This window comes from Narcine bancroftii, chromosome 7 (assembly GCF_036971445.1).
Source record: "Narcine bancroftii isolate sNarBan1 chromosome 7, sNarBan1.hap1, whole genome shotgun sequence".
Taxonomy (NCBI): domain Eukaryota; kingdom Metazoa; phylum Chordata; class Chondrichthyes; order Torpediniformes; family Narcinidae; genus Narcine; species Narcine bancroftii.
This window is the reverse complement of record NC_091475.1, coordinates 168,929,209-168,952,644: the sequence shown is the minus strand read 5'-3', so window position 1 is coordinate 168,952,644 and position 23,436 is coordinate 168,929,209. Positions and strand designations below refer to the sequence as shown.

The 23,436-nt window shown below is 37.6% G+C and overlaps 1 long non-coding RNA gene across 1 annotated transcript in view; it reads right to left on the bottom strand.

The window, feature by feature from the left end:
* Window positions 1-802: 802 nt before the first annotated feature.
* The window catches only part of LOC138740104 (uncharacterized), a 63,535-nt gene continuing 40,901 nt past the window's right edge, over window positions 803-23,436 (bottom strand). Inside the window, exons 2-3 of the long non-coding RNA XR_011342668.1 lie at window positions 7,851-7,970; window positions 803-913 (exon numbers count right to left, since the gene is read on the bottom strand). This is a non-coding gene — a long non-coding RNA (uncharacterized lncRNA). The remainder of the gene's footprint in view (window positions 914-7,850; window positions 7,971-23,436) is intronic.

Genomic DNA, 23,436 nt, shown 5'->3' with positions numbered 1-23,436 from the left:
ATTACAGAACTTCAAACTGCTCGTCTCTCTGACCCTGGTGAATTTATAGTTGGACAATTCTGAAATCACACCCTCCATTATGTCTGCTGGATTACCACTATTTTTCTAGTGCTTGAACTTGAGGACTTTCTCATTTTTGAGCTTGATTGCATGAATGGACTCTGTATCTTGTGCTAGATTAGCTCCTTTGAGCAATAGTATTTGCTGCTTTAATTTAGTTCTTTCATCAATCAAACTTGCACCAATGGTGAACTGACCACAATTTTTTTTTCCTCTATGCTCCTTAATAGTTTTTACTTCCATCATCTGGCAGGATGAATGATACAGGAATATCTTGTTCTTTCTCATTCAGGTGATAAATCGTTGTATTTACTTGTCTAATTTTCAATTCATTTGTAAGACCTGGCACACTCCAAGAGCAGCCCCAATGTTTTCTCCAGTGATCTTTTCTTCAGGCAAAGAAGCATTTTGCTGCAATATTAGATCTGACATCACTAGTTTAGCTCAAATTTTCTTTTGCTTCTTGTGACTGACTTGGTGCCCACACTGATTTTTGGTTGTTTTTTTAAAATCTTGTTTGTTGAGAACATTCATACATCTTAAATTAGTAACTTCTCTTTCTGTTCGGCAAGTAATATTCCCCCTTCTGACTCCAGGCACAGTGTGCAGGCTTTAGCAATTCCTTGTTAAATTGATCACACATATTACAGCAAATGCTGAATTTTATTTTGCATTTGTACAGTTAAGTGAATTGTAGAGAAACATTTATACCATTGATATTGTAATTTTTTTTATTGTTCCATTGCAACAAAAAATACATTAACTACATTATCCCCATCTTTTTTTCTGGACTTGCTGGTGAGATTTGTTTGGTCATCCATGGAGTATTGGCTGACAATTAACTTTAAGGGATCTGAAAATGCAAAGGCAAGTATAATGAATGACAGATTTTGCAAATAAAACCTCTGCATTGAATGAGATGGCTATTTTTCTCAGAGGCAAAACAATATATTTGGAAAGGAGAATGATCAACTGAATATGCATTTCACTCTCATTTCTGAAGTAGACATGATATTGGAAATTTTTGTTTTTCATTGCATTCTATTGGTATAATTTTGCTGGTCAGGCCACTTGCCTGAGTGCTACTGGTATCATGTAATCCAGTACTACTTGTCGCATGGTTGGGTGATTGGTGACTAAACTAGCTTGCCACCAGGCTTGCCTGTTGAGGAGTGTGGCTAGACACCCTGCAGAATAAAAAAGAAACAAGACCTGTCAAAAGGCAGGTGAACCTTTTTGTAGGGTCAACGGCCATCTAGCAAACACATGCCATGAAACGCGGAAAGAGAATCCCTTGCATCGAAGCTTAGTCTGGCCATTCACTGCAATGGAACTCCCACCCCCCAGCTGTCTTTGACCTCACCATGCCACTGGATCTGGGAGGGGATGTCGTGAGGGTGGGTGTGGACTGTGAAACCCCTATTCACCTCAATCCATTCAAACACATGCTGTTCCTTTCTGAGGAGTGAGATATCCTTGTATCAAACCCCACAAACTGACTGAAAGGAACTATCATCATCATTTTCAGACTTTCATGACCACCTACATTTAACTGGTTATTTGATGCATAATTTCTAATGATGGCACATTTCCAAGATTCTTGTGAAGTACTTGGGCAGCCAAGTGCATCATACTGTGCTGGCAATCAGTCCAATGCTGGGCATTAACTCTAAGTATCTGATGGTTCTACCATGTAACTATAGCTAATGACTAAATAATGTGAGTAGTGTAAACTTGGGGTTCTGTTTTGCCAATAATGATACTTTGATCCTGGGAAGGGGTAAGGAAAACGTCTTGTGGGGGAAAAGGGCTAAGTAAAGAAGGTAAAAAGCAATCAGAATGAAGTGAATTGGCAGGGCCCAGCCATGACATTGATCTGAAGAGGAGTATACCTGTTCTATACTTGAATGTGAAACAGAAGCTTGAACAATCAAGAGTGAGAAGGATAAATAAAACTAAAATGTTAAGTGTGATCAGCAAATGTTTATTTATAAGACTTGAGAATGAATTGGAATTTGAGTACAAAATGAAATGCATGATGGAAAATCATTTGTCATAAAATATGGCTTTGTAAAACTTTTTCCTCAGGTAATGCATGCATCTAATGATTGTGAGATTCAAAATAACTATGATAATAATGAATTTGTTGTCATACACCTACAACAGGTCAGGTAAGATCTTTGCATAGTAACAGAGTTGATAGAGGGATGGCAACTAGGGCAGTAGAAATCCAACTGCAATTCCTTACAGATTGTGTTAGGGAACTGGAGCTTGACTTCTGGATCTTTCAGGAGGCAGAGGGAGTCCGACAGAAGCTACTGTTTTTAGAGAGACAGTCACACTCAGAAGACGAGAGGCAGGTAGCTGGGTGACTGCTAGGAGAGGGAAGGGGAATAGGCGGTCAGTGCAGAGCAGCCTGTGGCTGTTCCCCTCAACAATAAGTATACTATTTTGGACTGCTAGGAAGGGGGGGGGGGGTTGAGGTGGGAAGGAAATGATCGACCTGGGACGTTGCAGTGGAAAGGCCCCTGGCAAAGAGTCTGCCCTTTCAACTAAGAAGGGGAGGAGGAGACATATAGTCATTGGTAATTCTATAGGCGAACAGATAGGAAGTTCTGAAATCAAGATCGAAATTCCCAGATGGTATGTTGCCTCCCAGGTGCCAGTGTCAAGAACATCTGAGATAGAGTTCACAGCATTAAGTGGGAGGGTGAGCTGCCAGATGTCATGGCCAACATTGGTACCAATGACTAGCTAGGAGTAGGGATGAGGTTCTGAAGAGGGAATATAAAGAATTAGGAAGGATGCTGAAAAGCTGGTTCTCAAGGTTGGTAATCTTGGGATTGCTGCTTGTACTACATGCCAGTGAGGGTAGGAATAGGAAATTGTAGCAGATGAATGCATAGCTGAAGAGTTGGTGCAAGGGGTAGGGGTTCATACTTGTGGATCATTGGGATCTATTCTTGGGAAGGTATGACTGTACAAAAAGGAGTGCAATTGGAGATTGACTAATATCCTGTGAGGCAGGTTTGCTAGAACTGTTGGGAAGAGTTTAAGCTAGATTGGCAGGGGGGAAGGGTACCAGAATGTGAGGGTAGAGAATAGAGCAGAACGTGGAAAGGATGATGCAATGTGTTGTGGGTTTGTGAGGAAGGACAGGAAGGGGAGAAAGCATTAATGTATTCAGTTGGAGGGTTTGGTTATTAAATGTAAGGAGTATTGGGAATAAACGAGATCAGTATGAGAAATTACAATATTGTGGTGTAGCTGAGGCTACACCAAGGTACCAAGGTTTAGATGTTTTAAAAGGATAGGGATAAAAGAGGGAGGAAGGAGTAGCATCACTGCGTGGGGAAAGTATCACAGCTGCAGAAAGGGAGGACATTGTGGAGGTTTGGGAGGTAGTCAGAAATGGGAAGGGAGAAATTACTGTATCCTGAGTAATTCAGAAGCCTTCAAATACAGGTAGCTCCTGGGATATAGAAGAACAGATAAGTAGGCAGATTTTGGAATGGTGTAGAAATAACAGGGTGGTTGTTTTGGGAGACTTCAACTACTCACATTGACTGACATCTCTTGCAAGAGGGATAGATAGGGCTGAATTTGTCAGGAGTGCCCAAGGCAGATTCTTGAAACAGTATGTGGTCCAACTGACTTGAGGAGAGGCCATACTGGATCTTGTACTGGGTAATGAACCTGGTCAGACGACAGACCTCTTGATGAGGGAGCATTTCAGGGATAGTGACCACAGCTCCGTGAGCTTTAGCTTGGCTATGGACAAGGATAAAAGCAGACAAAATGGTGGTGTTTAATTGGGGAAGGGCTCATTATAATGGGACAAGGCAGGAAATAGGGAGAGTAAATTAGTAACAGATGCTCTTGGGGGAAAGTACAGAAGTAATTTGGAGGATGTTTAGGGACCACTTGCATGGTGTCATGGATAGATTTGTCCCACTGAGACAGGAAAGATGAGAGGAAAAGGTAACCGTGGTTGACAAAATTGGTGAGGCAGCAAGTTAAGAGGAAGAAGGAAGTCTACATTAGATGTAGGAAGCAAAAAACAGGAAGGGCTCATGAGAAATGTATGGTAGCCTGGAAGAAACTTGAGAAACGATTTGGGAGTGAGAAGGGAGCATGAGAAGGCCTTGCAAATAGGATTACAGAAAATCCCTAAGGTGTTCTATACTTGCATGTAGAACAGAAGGATGATGAGAGTGAAGCTAGGTCCTTTTAAAGATCAAGCAACATGTCTTGATGTGGACGCAGTTCTAAATGAACTTTGCTTCACTATTCACCAGAGAAAAGTACCTTGATCAAGGTGAGGTCAAAACAGAACAAGCCTATGGAGATGAGAGGGAGAGTTAATTCAAGGTTTCTCTGCACATTTAAAGATAATTTTAAACCTAATTCCTTAACTGCTTTATTTGGTATTGTTGGAGAGAGTGACGTAATGTTAACAACATCTGAGCTCCATGTATTAGCTTTTATTTCTCATGGCCAGGTGGGCGGTGTTGCTCAGATGGAGGGAGGTTACCCTGCCTAATCACTCTCGATGGCTACGTGGTGTCGTATCATGTTTAAATTTATAGAAGATTAGATGCACAATTTCTGATTTGAATATAAATTTTCAAACCCTGTGGGGACCCTTTTTAGTTACTTTTATAATCTTTGGGTTGTTATGTTGATCAATAAGGTCACTCATCACTGATAAGAATTTCCCCAAATGATCGTTTCTATGCTTTATATCTCTGTTGCTAACAACCGTAGCATTTGTTTCACCACCATCACGAATGACAAACGTCAATTGATCGCCTTCAAGCTTGTCTTCTAGATACCTCGTCTTTGTGAAGAAGTGCTCTTGAAGTTGCTGCCGTCCAGATGGTGAAAGGCTGGTGATTATTAATGAGGGTAACTGAAGATAATCTGGCAGAACAATTTCAAATTCAAGCTGCTTTGAATCTAGAATTATGGTTCATCATATATCATTTGTTGAAGATGACTATATAAGTACAGAGGTTGGTAAAGAAGGCACATGGCATGCCTACTCTCATTGGTCAAGACATTGAGTATAAAAATGTTACTTTGCAGCTACATAAAACTTTGATTAGACAGCACTTGAGAGTGTGTACGCTTCTGGATTCTGCATTACAGGTAGGATGTGAAGGCTTTGGAAAGGGTATAGAGGTTTACAAGCATGCTGCTTTGCTATGGGAATGGGTTGGACAATTTTTTTTCTCTGAAACTTTGGAGGCAGAAAGGTGAATTGATTAAAAATTTGTAAAATTATGAAAGACCCAGAATCTTTTTCCTCATTATAAAATTGTTACATTCCAGAGGACATGCATTGAAGGTTGGGAGGAGTGGGGGGAGGAAATTTAAAGGAGCTGTGTGGGGCAGGTTTTTTCCCCCAGAGTGCAGTGGCTTTCTGGAATGGCCTGGCATGGGGAGTGGGGAAGCAGATATGATGGTAGTGTTTAAGATGATAATAGGCAACAAATAGAAAGGGATATGTATCATGCAAACAGCAGAGTTTTGGTTTAATTTGGGCATCATGTTTTATGCAAACCCCATGGGTGGAAAGGTCTGGACCTGAGCTGTACTGTTCTGTATTACTGTGTACTCCTTAATTGATGCTGACAGTGAGGTTCTGAAATATTATCTATTCATATATGCATTTGACTGTGAACAAATAGTTTTGTATTGCTGAGTGTGATATTGAAAACAAAATAAGAAATTACTTTTGTTGTATTTTAATATTTAGTGGTAAAGAAATAGTGATAAAGAAACTGATTTGATCCTAAATATGACTAACTTCACACATTTCTTATCCTGTGGGCATGTTGGAGATTTTGACCTTTTATACTAGTTATTGCAAATATTATTTGTCAGTTGTAATGTCAGTTATAATAAGGCCAAATATCATTGGGATTTGTGATTTGAACAGAGACATAGGTTTAGTTTCAGCAAGAATACCATTGGGATTAAGAGAGCCAAATAATTATTTGAAATTGCAGCCTATTACATTTTAAAAGGCATAACCATCCAGACAGATTTGTTCATAGAGGAATTTGTGTTGTATTTTGTTCATTGTTCGAAAGCATTGAAACATGGAATGGAAGCTTTAAAGACCAACAGCCATCAACAACAAGCAGATAACAAAAGCATCCAGCTTTACAGTAGAAGGTCACCAGTCGCCTTTGGATTTTTCTTGAGATTATATCAAAACCTTTTGAAAAGAACCAAAACCAGTTTTGAAATTACAGAACCAAATTTAAATATTGCTTAAGGCAAATGTTATTGACCTACTTCACAAGAGCAGAACCACAGAAAATATAAAGGGCAGCTGTCAATAAAATTGCATATAAAGGTAGATTGCTTTTAAACGTGCAATTTTGCAGGAAGTGAAATAAAATTAGGGAGAAAATGTGAACCATCACAATGGTATTTCCAATTTTTAAAAAAAATTATTTTAATTCCAACTTTTTTTTTCAATACATCTACTGAATGTGTAAAGAACATTTCAACTTTGGTTCTCATTAATACATTGAAGATGAGTTTTCATATTTCTTGGCTATATTTTTTAAATTTTGGTGATATTGAGTTGCTATTTTAGAACCTTGTAGCTTAAAATAATACTGCTGAGATGAGTTTTATTCTTTTGGTCAATGTAAAAGAGCAATCAAATCTTCATGATGACCTCCCTGGGGGCCTACTTTACAACTACAAATCAAGCATCATACTAGCAACATCATCTTTGTGCAGTAATTTCCCTTTCCTCTGACCTTAATTCTAAAGTCACCCAGTTAGTGCATTTCGCTAACATTTAAATAATATTATTTTGAATATAAAAAGACATGAAAGTATAGATGTTAAAAATATTCTTTGGCACTATTTCTGAAAATTGCTGCTTGTTGACAATTTTCTTTGAATTACTATTTTAAGATTTAACAAAAAAATTGAAAACAACAAGTTATCTGCCTTTTATATTCCAGCTTGTGTTTGGATCTATATGTGTGCATTTTTTATTAAACTCAATAAAGATATTTTAAAAAGAAAGAAGATTTAACAAATAATATAAATACACCAATATCCAAGTTTAACCTATTTCATCATTTTGTTTCAGCTCACCTTATTTTTCACATTGCTGGTTATAAAAATTGAGTTCTTTTATACTTTATCAGGGTAAGAAATGAAAACTGGGATCCATATTCTTGTTTATTTGATACCATTGTTTTAAAATTATGAATGTTAATTAGTTTCAGTGTGCATTTATTCTATGAGCAATAAATGTAAGGGAAATATATAGAGCAATGTAAAATATGTAATGAATTGAGGTGACAAGTACATACCAAAATAATCTGCATTTCTATCAATAATAGGTCAAATGCTGTAAATTCAAAAGTATAATCTGCAACATCGATAATTGCCATCTTTACTACCTACTCTGGGTTATTACAAACTATCTTATCTGACCTTGCCTGTACCTGTTGCATGTCCTCGGCCTCTATTCACTGAAGCCTCTCAAGCCAAAACCTCTAACTCTCCACTCCTACACTGGGCCACTCACACTGGTTGCTCCAATAATAGGTGCTCTACTTGTGCCTGCTTTATTTTTATTTGTTCCTCCTAATAAATGGCAATTTGATTGGTCCATTAAAATGCCAGGCCCCAAAAATCCACCTTTTTAATCTCTCCTGCCCAACCTGTGTGTAACTCTCCTAGCAAATCAATTGGATTGCTAAATCATGTTATTCCAAACTCTTTTAGATATGAGGAATAATTCTACTTACAGAATGGCCACTATCAAGTGATTTCTAGATTTCAGGGCATTGTCTGTTCCATCCACTGACATTGTGTTGATCCTTGATTTTTGAAATTGTTTATTTCGATTCTCTGTACTAGATGGTGTTCTGAGTAACGAGAAACATGATACATTTTGCATAATGCTTTATTAACCATATGATGCTGTATTCACAAATGGCAGTGTGTTAAAAGGAGTCAGTGGCCTATATTTTTTGTAATTGTATTTCACAAGAATTGTTGATTAGAATTTGTTTCTTTTCTCTTGACTTGCACTATTTTGTTTGTCACACATTTCAATATGTTGATCATCACTCAGAGCAACTCTGGAATATCTGTGCATAAATGCCATGCAAAACAAGTAAAGTGAGTAGTTTTCATGCCATTGAATGTTGTGTCTCTCTGTAATTCTCTTGGAGCCTCTGACCCTTGCTTTCATGGTTTTTCTTCAGTATGACCAGTAGGATGCCTTCTTTGGTGTTTGAATAAATCTCTCCACTTCTGCATTGCTCATAGCCAGCAGTGTATTGCAATGTGTAACACTCAAGTAATCTGCAAACTTTTTGAAATCACCACTGTAAAATGACAGTCCATTTATTCATTCCAGTCACCAGCTTTATGATAAGTAGTACAACACTTGGTCAGTCACTGGAATAGAAACTTGCAGAAACAGAACTGACAAATAGTACAGCAAGGAAACTACTTTCACCATTGATTGTCAAAGTGCAAAATCAACACTTTTGTTAACCTCTGGTCTTGACAGTGAACCTGACATTGTAGATTCAATAAGTACCTTACGTTTGACGATGTCTACAAATTAGGCATTTTGCTCAGTCTCAACTTTCTAATTTTCCTCAGATTCCCAAAACCAATATCCTTGATTTACTTTCATTTAAATGTTCTCATGGTGGATTGATAGCAATAATTTATATAATGTGATTGATCTAAGAACAATTATTTATATAATTTGATTGATCTAAGAACATGTTCAAGGAGGGGAATTAAGAATGAATGTGAGTGAGATTTGAATATTATCATTTCCAGACCAAGACTGGGATATCATGCTTAATTATTCTGTGCACAACATTAATACAATTTAAAGTGATGCGTAGTTTAACTTTAGACATGTGTATTCCATCTACTTTTTATTTTGATGCTGATCCATTGTGATAAGTGTAAAATCTTTGAGGACTCTCTGATTCGTATGTTTTGGGAATGTCCAAAACGAACATTTTTTCCAAACTTTATCAGTGATTCTTAGGATTAAATAGGAACTATGCCCTTTTATTACTTTTTTTGCTTATTCTCCAGAGGAAAATATTTCCTTGAATTTAATTTAAAATAAAAGAATCTTTTACTTCATTGATAGACAATTTTGGCTATTTTGGTGAAATGGAAAGAGAGCTTAGCACCAACTCGTATGCAATGGGTACAGTACATTACGTCTTGCTTGAGTTTGGAGAAAATTAGATATAACATTAGAGATAAAGATTGAATTTTACTGGATATGGGACCCATTCATGGACTATTATCACAATTTGAATACATAGGTGGGGATGGTCTGGGGGTTTCCTGTCTGATGTCTGGGAACTGAGACTCGATACTTCATGAATTATTTGCTGGTGACTGTGATTAGTGGGAGGGATAGGATTAGAATGTTTTTAAATTTTTAAAAATTTTCCATAATAAGTAGGAGATTAGTTTAATTAGTGGGTATATCACAGTAGTACCTGGAGAGAATGGCCCTAGGATCGTCTAATGAGGCTTTGTTGATGGAACTGAGGAATACGAAAGGAGTAATCGTATTGTTGGGATTGCGCTATAGCTTCTCCCCACACCTCGGGGAAGTAAGTAATAATATCTTGAGAGTTCATATTATAGAGGGGAAGTTGTTGTCGATCTTTTTAAAATAAAATTAAAAAAAAACAAACATAATGATAGAAGGAGGATTCCTGGGGCCTGACGACGTGTATCCTGGGACATTGTGGAAAGTGAAGGAAGAAATTGTAGGGCCCTGGCAGAGATATTTGCATAGTTGTTTTTCATGGGTGAGATGATGGATGACTAAAATGTGGCTAATGTGCTTCTACTTAAAGGAAAGTTACAAGGGAATTATAGGCTGGTGAACTTTGGTTGTGGGTAGGTTACTGGAAGGTTGTAGGTAAGTAAATGAAGTTCTGATAAATGGTTGTCAATATGAAATGCTTCTCTTTCCTCAGATATTGCCTGAATGCTGACATTTTACAGCATTTTCTGTTTAATGTCATATTTTAAAATGTGTTTTAATATTAATTGTACAAATATAAATGCAGCAGATAATTTTTAAGAGGAAAGTTAAATTAATCCATGCACCAGTTAGACAAATCAACTGTTTCATCTTGTATTTGTATGTGTGAGTTCTTGGACAACACAAGGATGAAAGAAAAGTTATTTAAAGTTGATGTAAACAGCACATGAGGCTGCAAGCCTCCATTACAAACCTAACATACTGTGTGTCAGTCTCCTGTTGGCAGCCAGTCTAATCAAACAGTAAGGCATTGCTAGTTGTATTGCATTCATGATCACTAACATTACATCTCCTGTTCTTAAAACAAAAGTAGCTTACTTTTAACTAACATGTTTTCTTTCTATAACTCTGCGATTTTAACTTTAACACTAAGAACTTGCATTTTCATTATTATCAACGTTGTTAACATTTTTTAAACTTGTTTTGTGTTCACATTTCATTTACATTCACTAAAACTTGAAGAGCAAATAAAATAACACTACTTCATTCTATAACAAAAGTCTTTACATTTGCTCAATGAGCCTCTTAGGAGGATTCGGGTGTCTTGATGATCTCCTAATTGATTGTCCTTGAATTTGAGTTGTTGCCTCAGATGATGTCTTCTCAGATGTGTATTCAGTTTGTTCAACAGTATGTCTTTCCATCTACTGTGTTTTGTCCCATTTGAAGATCTCGACGATTTCTTTGCAGGACAGCAACTTCATCCGTCTGAATGGTGTATGATCTTGGTTGGACTTCACTAAGGACAGTTCCCTTCTTAGTCCATAAGTTTGTTTTGTCTTTTAGACTTACTTGGTCATCAGTGTAGAGTTCCAGTAGGTTTTTTGTAATACTTTTACTTTTCTTTCTGTTCTTTGAATTTCCTCATTTTCTCCCCCTCTTTTGTTTTTAGGAGGTTCTCCTGAATGGGTAGGTTTGATCTTAGCCTATGTCCCATAAGGAGTTGTGCTGGTGACATTACCACACTCGAGCGGCATTGGGTGGTATACTAGCATGCTCTGGTAGAAGTCTGTTCCAATATCTTTTGCCTTGTACATCAGTCTTTTCACTGTCTGTATCAATTTATTTAACCACTAGACCATTGGACTGCGGAAAATGAGGATGTGATGTGTACAAAGTCCCACTTTTTTGGCAAATGTTGGAACTTTAATTTGCAAAACTGGGGTCCATTGTCTGTGAAGACCTTGCTTGCCATGCCATGTCTGGAGAATATGGGTTTCATACTTGTTATTACAGCATCTGCAGTGGTGGTGTTCAGTTTTCACACCTCTGGATACAGGGAGTAATAGTCTGTGACTACAAGATAGTCTACCCTTGACTTTTGAATAGGTCAGAGCGAACCTTCTGGTAAGGTCTGTATGGTGTTGGGTGTGGCTTTAGTGGTTCTGAAGGATATTTCTGGCATCTTTCCCCCTCTCCTCCTTTCCCCCTCCCCTTCCAAGAATAATTTGGAAAATCTCTTTTGTGCATTAGATTCTATAAAGTATTTGTGATCATTTTTTGGGGGAAAAAATAGCAAAAATTCATTGGAAATTCTTCTGATTTTTAAGTGTTTTATTAAAAACTGTTCTTATGATATTTTCTTTTGCTGCACCTTTCTCCATTACAAAATAACATCCAGATGTGGAGACCTACAGAAAATCTATCTGATGACATTACCTTGAATTTTTAATTTTTTTTAACAACCTAGAGATGCAGCATAGTAACAGGGCCGTCTGTTACTTGAGCCTGTGATTACAAATATACCAATTAACCTACAAACCCCATATGTATTTGGAGGATGGGAGGAAACCAAAGCACCCAGAGAAAAGCCTCGTGCCCATGAGAATGTGCAAACTCCTTATCGATATTTAGGGTTGATGGTGCTGTAATAGTGTTGTGCAAACTGCTCTGTCAACTATGAAAATTAGTGAAAATTTTGAGCAATCCTACATCAGGGATTACTTATTGCATTTGGTAGTTGGATTATGTTGCTGCACTGATGTTCCATTAAATGTCAGTTTAGTTGACAGAATGGCCATCTGAGTTTAAATGCTTTTGCTTAGAACATTGAAAATAAAATCCATTAATGGTTAATGTAATCCCAAAAATTTTTGAAATTATTGCTATCAGTTCATTCATGTTCTTCAGGGAAGGAAATGTTGCTTTAAACCGGTTTGGCCTTACTGTCACTTTCCAGCTTGTAATTGATAACTTGCAATTGATATTACCAACATTCAATTGAGCTGTATGGAGAAGAATATACAGGTACTATCTTTACAAGATGGATATGCTTGCACAATTAATATTTTCAAATTTTAGTCTCATTCATTCATCAGCAATTTTTGATATATATATATATATAGATATAGATATATATATATTGATATATATATAGATATATTGATATATATATCTATATCTATATAGATATATATATTGATATATATATAGATATATTGATATATATATCTATATCTATATAGATATATATATAATCTATATATATATATAGATATATATATATAATCTATATATATATAGATATATATATATAATCTATATATATATAGATATATAATCTATATATATAATCTATATATATATATATAATCTATATATATATATATATAATCTATATATATATATATAATCTATATATATATATATATAATCTATATATAGATATATATATAATCTATATATAGATATATATATAATCTATATATATAGATATATATAATCTATATAGATATAGATATAGATATATATAATCTATATAGATATAGATATATATAATCTATATAGATATAGATATATATAATCTATATAGATATAGATATATATAATCTATATAGATATAGATATATATAATCTATATAGATATAGATATATATAATCTATATAGATATAGATATATATAATCTATATAGATATAGATATATATAATCTATATAGATATAGATATAGATATATAATCTATATAGATATAGATATAGATATATAATCTATATAGATATAGATATATAATCTATATAGATATAGATATATAATCTATATAGATATAGATATAGATATATAATCTATATAGATATAGATATAGATATATAATCTATATAGATATAGATATAGATATATAATCTATATAGATATAGATATATAATCTATATAGATATAGATATATAATCTATATAGATATAGATATATATATATAATCTATATAGATATAGATATATATATATATAATCTATATAGATATAGATATATATATAATCTATATAGATATAGATATATAATCTATATAGATATAGATATATAATCTATATAGATATATAGATATATAATCTATATAGATATATAATCTATATAGATATATAATCTATATAGATATATAATCTATATAGATATATAATCTATATAGATATATAATCTATATAGATATATAATCTATATAGATATATAATCTATATAGATATATAATCTATATAGATATATAATCTATATAGATATATAATCTATATAGATATATAATCTATATAGATATATAATCTATATAGATATATAATCGATATAGATATATAATCGATATAGATATATAATCGATATAGATATATAATCGATATAGATATATAATCGATATAGATATATAATCGATATAGATATATAATCGATATAGATATATAATCGATATAGATATATAATCGATATAGATATATAATCGATATAGATATATAATCGATATAGATATATAATCGATATAGATATATAATCGATATAGATATATAATCGATATAGATATATAATCGATATAGATATATAATCGATATAGATATATAATCGATATAGATATATAATCGATATAGATATATAATCGATATAGATATATAATCGATATAGATATATAATCGATATAGATATATAATCGATATAGATATATAATCGATATAGATATATAATCGATATAGATATATAATCGATATAGATATATAATCGATATAGATATATAATCGATATAGATATATAATCGATATAGATATATAATCGATATAGATATATAATCGATATAGATATATAATCTATCTTCTTTGGCTTGGCTTCGCGGACGAAGATTTATGGAGGGGGTAAAAAGTCCACATCAGCTGCAGGCTCGTTTGTGGCTGACCAGTCCGATGCGGGACAGGCAGACACGATTGCAGCGGTTGCAAGGGAAAATTGGTTGGTTGGGGTTGGGTGTTGGGTTTTTCCTCCTTTGCCTTTTGTCAGTGAGGTGGGCTCTGCGGTCTTCTTCAAAGGAGGCTGCTGCCCGCCAAACTGTGAGGCGCCAAGATGCACGGTTTGAGGCGTTATCAGCCCACTGGCGGTGGTCAATGTGGCAGGCACCAAGAGATTTCTTTAGGCAGTCCTTGTACCTTTTCTTTGGTGCACCTCTGTCACGGTGGCCAGTGGAGAGCTCGCCATATAATACGATCTTGGGAAGGCGATGGTCCTCCATTCTGGAGACGTGACCCATCCAGCGCAGCTGGATCTTCAGCAGCGTGGACTCGATGCTGTCGACCTCTGCCATCTCGAGTACCTCGACGTTAGGGGTGTGAGCGCTCCAATGGATGTTGAGGATGGAGCGGAGACAACGCTGGTGGAAGCGTTCTAGGAGCCGTAGGTGGTGCCGGTAGAGGACCCATGATTCGGAGCCGAACAGGAGTGTGGGTATGACAACGGCTCTGTATACGCTTATCTTTGTGAGGTTTTTCAGTTGGTTGTTTTTCCAGACTCTTTTGTGTAGTCTTCCAAAGGCGCTATTTGCCTTGGCGAGTCTGTTTTCTATCTCATTGTCGATCCTTGCATCTGATGAAATGGTGCAGCCGAGATAGGTAAACAGGTTGACCGTTTTGAGTTTTGTGTGCCCGATGGAGATGTGGGGGGGCTGGTAGTCATGGTGGGGAGCTGGCTGATGGAGGACCTCAGTTTTCTGAAGACTACCATACTGCAATCCACTGAAGAGGTACTGGGCTTCTCCTCCAGGAAAAACAAGGACTGGTTTGACGAAAACAGCCAGGAAATCCAGGAGCTGCTGGCAAAGAAGCGAGCTGCCCACCAGGCTCACCTTACAAAGCCGTCCTGTCCAGAGAAGAAACAAGCCTTCCGTCGCGCATGCAGCCATCTTCAGCGCAACCTCCGGGAGATCCAAAATGAGTGGTGGACTAGCCTCGCCAAACGAACACAGCTCAGCGCGGACATTGGCGACTTCAGGGGTTTCTACGAGGCTCTAAAGGCTGTGTACGGCCCCTCACCCCAAGTCCAAAGCCCGCTGCGCAGCTCAGACGGCAAAGTCCTCCTCAGCGACAAGATCTCCATCCTCAACCGATGGTCAGAACACTTCCAATCTCTTTTCAGTACCAACCGCTCAGTCCAAGATTCCGCCCTGCTCCAGCTCCCTCAACAGCCCCTAAGGCTAGAGCTGGATGAGGTTCCCACCCTGGATGAGACATATAAGGCAATCGAACAACTGAAAAGTGGCAAAGCAGCAGGTATGGATGGAATCCCCCCAGAAGTCTGGAAGGCTGGCGGCAAAACTCTGCATGCCAAACTGCATGAGTTTTTCAAGCTTTGTTGGGACCAAGGTAAACTGCCTCAGGATCTTCGTGATGCCACCATCATCACCCTGTACAAAAACAATATATAATCTATATATATAATCTATATATATATATAATCTATATATATATATAATCTATATAGATATATATATATAATCTATATAGATATATATATCTATATATATCTCTCTATATATATAGATATATCGATATATCTATATAGATATATCGATATAGAGATATATATAGATATATATATCTCTATATCGATATATCTATATAGATATATCGATATAGAGATATATATAGAGAGATATATCTATATAGATATATCGATATAGAGATATATATATCTCTATATAGATATATCGAGATATCTATATCGAGAGAGAGAGAGAGAGAGAGAGAGAGAGAGAGAGAGAGAGAGAGAGAGAGAGAGAGAGAGAGAGAGAGAGAGAGAGAGAGAGAGAGAGAGAGAGAGAGAGAGAGAGAGAGAGAGACGCATTGCGCATGTGGTTCCGTTATTTAAAAAGTGTTCAAGGAGGAAGCCTGGCAACTATCGGCCTGTAAGTTTGACGTCTGTGGTAGGTAAATTAATGGAGAAAATTCTTAGAGATAGTACTTATAAACATCTGGATAGACAGGGTCTGATCAGGAGCAGCTTGAGATAGTCAAATGGATTGAACATTGGCTGAATGGGAGAGGCCAGAGAGTGGTAGTGGATAATTGTCTGTCAGGTTGGAGGCCGGTGACCAGTGGTGTGCCTCAAGGATCTGTATTGGGCCCATTGTTGTTCGTTATATACATTAATGATCTAGATGATGGGGTGGTGAATTGGATTAGTAAATATGCAGACGATACTAAGATAGGTGGAATAGTGGATAATGAAGGTTTTCAAGGATTGCAGAGGGATTTGGGCTGCTTAGAAAAGTGGGCTGAAAAATGGCAGATGGAATTTAATGCTGATAAGTGTGAGGTGCTTCATTTTGGTAAGAAGAATCAGAATAGGACATATGTGGTAAATGGGAGAGCATTGAGGAATACAGAAGAGCAGAAAGATTTAGGAGTAACGGTACATCGTTCCCTGAAGGTAGAAACTCACGTGAATAGGGTGGTGAAGAAGGCTTTTAGTATGCCGGCCCTTCTCAATCATTGCATGGAATATAGGAGTTGGGAGGTGATGTTGAGATTGTATAAGACGTTGGTGCGGCCTAATTTGGAGTTCTGTGTGCAGTTCTGGTCGCCTAATTATAGGAAGGATATAAACAGAGTGGAGAGAGTGCAGAGAAGGTTTACCAGAATGTTACCTGGGTTTAAGCATCTAGAGTATAGGGAGAGATTGGACAGATTAGGTCTTTATTCTTTGGAGCGTAGAAGGTTGAGAGGGGATTTGATAGAAGTATTTAAGATTAGAAAGGGATAGACAGAGTGGATGTGGATAGACTATTTCTGTTAAGAGGAGGAAAGATTAAAACAAGAGGATATGAGTTAAGAATTAAGGGGCAGAGGTTTAGAGGTAACATGAGGGGGAACTTCTTAACTCAGAGTGGTAGCTGTGTGTGTGCGTGTACACACACACACACACACACACACACACACACACACACACACACACACACACACACACACACACACACACACACACACACATGACCTCTGTAGGTCTGTGCTCAGACGTAACTAAATCATGTAACAGATTAAAAGCCAGAAGGCTCTTCAGGCTAGAGTGGATTTGACCCTTAGGTTAAAGAATAGTTTCTATCAGCTTCCTTTTTAGATTTCTTTACATCCCCAGATTATTACATTTAGAATTAACAACATTATTCTACAGTTTCTGTCGAAGCAGAACAAAAATCTTGCCGTGACATGGATCTAGAACACCTCATTATTAGTAGGAAATGTGTGTGAAAGCTGGTTGGGCCAACATGATGTGTTTGGTGAAGAATTCTCCAAACATTCTGGTCTACTCTGCCAGTTGCACTCTGTTTTCTCTCCTCCTATCTCAGAAAAGGTCAATAATTGTGAAATTTACGATAATGAGTTAATTGTCATGCACATATATGTATGTGACAAAATTCTTACTCACTGCAGCCGAACAGGTAAATAAGACACCAATCACAATAGTATAATTACATTAAAATACTCTAGCATGGAAAGGGAAAATAAAGAATAATAAATAAATAATGAGTTAGTGAAAGAAAAAAGTGGCTTTTCAAAAGTGCAGACAGGGATCATTTTGTTGTCCCAAAATAGTTTATAGTTTAAGAAATAAGGGAAGATTCAAGACCCAAATAGCTGATTTTAAAATAAAAATTGACAGGCTTAAAGACAGTTTCTTCCCTGTAGCAATCAGGCTCCTGAATGAAGCACACAACAGTATTATCATATCCAAAAAAAATGTGGCTTCTCATCTACCACTATCAACTTAGCTGTTGCCCACATCTCCTCTATTTTCTGCACATCTACCCTGGCCCCTTCTGCCTCCAGACACAAGGACAAGATTCCTTTTGTCCTCACCACTCGAGTCTACATTGATCAGATGCTCTATCCTGGGCCTTGTGATGACTATCGATGGCCACTCCCCTCGCCAACAGTGTGCCTCTGTGGCTAGCTGTGTAGGTTCCACTCTAGGAGGGCAGGGAACCTGGCCTGGACAGCTATCACCTCCCATTTGTATAGGGTGGTGATGTCATTGACCCCTTCTGGTGGTGCCTGCAAGGCATTGCCAATCCTGATGAAATAAGTGGACATTGGGGGCCACCTTGTCCCACAGCTGTGGCCACTGCTGGTATCAGTCCCCCAGTCCCCTCACCCAGTTAGTTCCTTAGCAGAGTAGTCCCAGGACTCTGTAATTTCTCAGTGATCACAAACATGCCCACCTGAGATCCCCACCCCCCCATTTTCAGATACCTCCCAGTTTTTTTTGGGGGGGGGCTTGGTGGGGTGCCCTCATGGCAGTCTTGGGACCATGTGGTCAATGGTAGGGCTTGCATAGGTTGAGGAACATGGGGGAAAATATGTGCGTCATAGATTCAGTTTCCTCATGGTCATCACCATCCATCCACACCTACCTAACCCCCAACTATGTGCTGAACTTCTTCCCCCCCCCCCCCACCCATTGCTGAACAATGGCTTGTACTTTGCCTGGGTCAAGCTGCTAGCCAGACCAGTAAGCTGCTTCCATCTGCTATATTTCAATCAGCTTGGAAGCTGCCTCCATAATTTTCATTTCTAGGTTGGTCACTCCCACTTGGGCTGACTGCACTGCCTCCTGTGCATAACAGTGCTGCTGCAAGGAATCTATCATCCAATCTTTCTGGGTGCCTTAATTACTTAAATCAGATGCGATACCCCACTGGCACCTAAATATAGATATCAGTAACCAAAGGGCTCCCCCATGACTCCCTCTATCCTCAGTAAACCCTGGCTCCTCCAGGAGGGAGAAAATGTGGTGCCCTATTTTCTCTCCTTGCGGATCCAGCCTGTCAATCCAATTGGCCGGCATTGCGTGACTTTCCAGCCATGTTGCTGAATGGCTGAACCCTTGATGGTCATCAACCAACTGGGGATTTTGTATTACAACCCCAGAGATCTGTGGGTTGCCTCCAGCTGCCCTCATTGGTGAGCAGGGTACACCATCACACATGTACCCGACAGGACTTCGCCACACATTCTTTTTAGTACCATCTCTCATGGTTAATACTCCACGTGTCCAGCAGAAACTCTTTAAACCCTGCTCGCAGCACCAGTTGCTGTGTTGGGAAGAATATCAAGTTCCGTGGGTTCACTGAGAGACATGTCTAGACACGTTTTTCAATCACACTTAACTTTAATTAACACAGGGAAAAAAAAGGGAGAAGGTCAAATGGTACTCAATTACTATATTAAACAATGATATAGATATTCAGATCATGGAATCTGAAAACAGTGGCCACCTATGCTCTACACCGTGGTTCTCCATCTTTTTTCTACTCCCATACCACCTTAAGTAATCTCTTGCTAACCACAGCTATACACACACACACACTTCTCTCTGCAAGTATTTATCTATCACAGAACTATGGCTCAGCTTCAGTATAGTGCACATCTTCCCCACGACACTTTCAATCATGTGGACAGTAGCGACCTGGCATGGAACAATGTCCGGAACTTGCACCACGAGGCAGAGAGCAAGAAATGTGCCATGCATCAATGTTTTATACAGTTCTGATCTGGCTATCTAGCCAATAACGACCCTAGGTGATTTAAATTGGCCAAAGGTAAGGTGTGCACTAATGGGTGGCCAGAATCCAACTTTGATTGACAGGTGATGTGACTTCCAATTAAGTTTCAGACATGGAGGTCACATAACCACACACAATCCACAATATTCTAGACAGGGAGGGAGTCCATGCATTTCTCCATAATCCATATATAACAGTACCCATTGCAAATTAGAATGGGGGGGAAGAATCTCACTGAGATATATAAAATTCTGAAAGGATGAGACAGTTGGTCAAACGTTTCTGATATTGGGAAAGCCCAGAACAAGGGACCAAGGATAAGGGGTAAGGTCTTTATAAATGAGATGAGGAGAAACTACTTCACTCAGAGTTGTGAACTTGTAGAATTTTCTACAACAGAAAGTTGTTGAGGCCAGCTTTTTAGATGTATTCAAAAAGGACTTGGATGTGGCCCTTATGGTTAAAAGATCAAGGGGTATGGAGAGAAATCAAGAAAGGGCTACTAGAGTTGTATGGTCAACCCTGATCGTATTGAGTGATGGTGCAGGCTTGAAGGGCTGAATGCATTACTCCTGCACCTATTTTTTCCTGATTCTATAATTAGCAATTCCTTTGAGCTCTGTATCCAGGCAGCTCTGTTTAGAAATACAAATCGTATTGCATTTCAAAACATTTAAAGAATCAAAAACAAGACTGAATAAATTCTGGCTGGATAATGCACACTCAATGTATTCCAGTTAGATTTGGTAATCATGAACAAGAATGCTGAATGCATTTTACATTAGTTAGTAAACAATATGAACACAATAGATTATTAACTAACACTTTGTAGCCTGGGGATAGTGTATATTCGCAGATCATTCACATCAGTTGTTTTCAAACTGCCCGCTAGGCTCACACTCCACCTTGTGCAATCCCTATGTCATAAGAGCTCTGTGATTAGTAAGGGATTGCTTAAGATGGTACGTGAATTTAGGAGGGCAGTTTGAAAACCACTGATCTACATGAAAGAGATAATTTTAAAGCAGGACAGAAATTTGTTAGGAAACTGCAAAATCCTCATTGATACTTTCCAACAAAGAACAGATTATTTGCTGAAAAGTTTAATCTTGATCCTTCCATTAAAACTGTACTTCTTCATAATCTCATCAGAAGATGGACAGATATTCCCCTGAGTATTAATCATGTGCACCTATTCCTCCAGTGGATGGTTTCAAGCATTTCATGGACCCTATGTATTCCCTTTCCAGGGAGACCTAATTGCAAATCTATTCAGAACAGATAGGTAGATAAAACATGCTCATTGTTATGCCCTCTTTCTTCCTCAATGGATAACCAGAGACCAGGAGAAACCAACTGAACAGCAGACAGAAAATGAGAAGTTCATTGAGACAATGGAAGAGAGCTGCTGCTCCTGCAGTTTGAAGAGTCCTGGAACACAGACTGACTTCTTTGCACCACGGAGACGTGAGCGATCTGGGAGTTTCTGATGGAGAAAGAGAAATCAAAGACAGCTGACACATTTATCATGAAGGCTGTGTCAGCAAGTGCCTACTGCAGGCCAGCAATCCAAGCAAAGACTAGGGTAGAAAATATGGAAACCTATCCATTAAATATATTTTGTGATTATAGAAAGGAAGGAAATAATTTGTTCAGGCTCATGCAATTGGAGTTTTATGGCCAAACATGAGATTGTTCCTGTTCCAACATTTTACCTCAACCCCTAGTTAACTTCACAGATTCCCTGCAGTCTAAACTGAACTGCAGGCGATCCATGAACAACAGGCTAATGAATAGGATGTCCAGCCTCCTTAAATATTGCACTTCAGGTATCCTGTTTAAACCTGTGGTGTGATATGGATATTTGGAGTTTTGGTCACTCCTGTGTGAATGGCCACTTAAGAATGGAAAAAATCACAAGTTCTATGTTCTATCTGGGCTATGAAGACTTCCACGCAGAGTCCTTTCATTTGCTAATTTTGGCACTTCTTTCAAATACTGTATTAACACAGAGGAGTGTTGATTCATCAGGTAAGGGATGAGTATGTGGTAATCAAGAGTCAATCTTAAGGTCTAGTTCTTTGAACCTATATGTTGTACCTCCTCTGGTAGGTCTGTCCTGCCAGTAGAAAGGATATAGTCAAAGAATTCTGATGGAGGAATGCAGCACATTGCCAAGAAGATATGGTTCTGTGTGTTTGACTATCTCAGGATGATGCTTGACTAGGCAGTGGGGCAGTTTTTCCAATTTAGACACCAGTCCCCAGTTGAGGAAAGATTAACACAATTTAGAGCAATTTTTTGTCATGAATTAATGAAGTGCTGAGATGCATCTAATTTTATTCCTTTTCTGCTTTAGCATGGCAGTCATAATAGTTGTAGAGTGATTGAGTAGCTTGTTTGCTATTCAACTACACTCCTGTCTGTCTGGAGTAAGATCTAGTACACTCTGGTAGATTTCCGCCTTTCAAAGTCATTAGTCAGCCAGATGGGTTTTAATGACGATCCAGTTATGTGGTGGTGATCATTACTAAAATGAGTTATTTGAAAATAATCCTGATTATCTAAATTGAAATTCCATTGTTGCTGGTCTGATTTGAGCTCAGACTTCTGTTTTTTTTTCAGTCCAGGTCTCTGGACCAACACCACCTAGAAACTTAAAGCATCCTCTAATTATTGCCCTTGCCAGTGATAGCCATATTGCATGGCTTTTTGTAAACCCTCAAGGTCCCTTTGTTTCTGCATTGGTTAAATCATACTTTCATTTTCTCTTTGAAATGCATGACTTTACATTTTTCCACTTAAATATTTTCAGCCATGTTTCTTCCCAGAACATATCTTCTTGAAAGCTACTACAATCCCCATTCCTTGCTCAGTCTTGCATCATCTGCAATCTTTATTTATGACCTGTATGTCCAACTTCAATGTTTAACGTGCAACAAAAGAGACAGTGATCATATTATCTCACCAAATAAATAAAATATGTGGGCTGAATCTGGAAAATAGGAGGACACCCAAATGAACTAAGAAAGTTAGGGAAGAGGATTTTCTAAATGGTGAGCCGTTGTGAATTATGATTAAGGAGAAAAAAAACTGGGTGTCTTAGTATGGTAAATTGCTAAGTTTACAGACAGGTAATTTGAAAAATCACTGTTACATTGGCCTTCATCTCCATGGGCTAATACACTTAGTGGAATTTGAACTTCAGCTGCATGGAAGTCTGGTTAGATCTCCATCTGAAGCACGCCACTCACCTACCTCTAAGCAGGAACAATGTAAATAAACTGAAATGATATGGAGCTAAGAGCATTAAATTTGGAGGATAAATTGCACAGTTTAGATTAGTTTTCCTTGGATATAAATTAGTGATGTCATTAGGTGTTTAAGGTGCTTAAAGTATTTGCTATTTCACCTGTGGTGGAATCCAAGGCATGGTAGCAAGCATCTCCTTTAAATTAGAGGCTGGCCGTTAAGAAGATATTAAAAATCACTT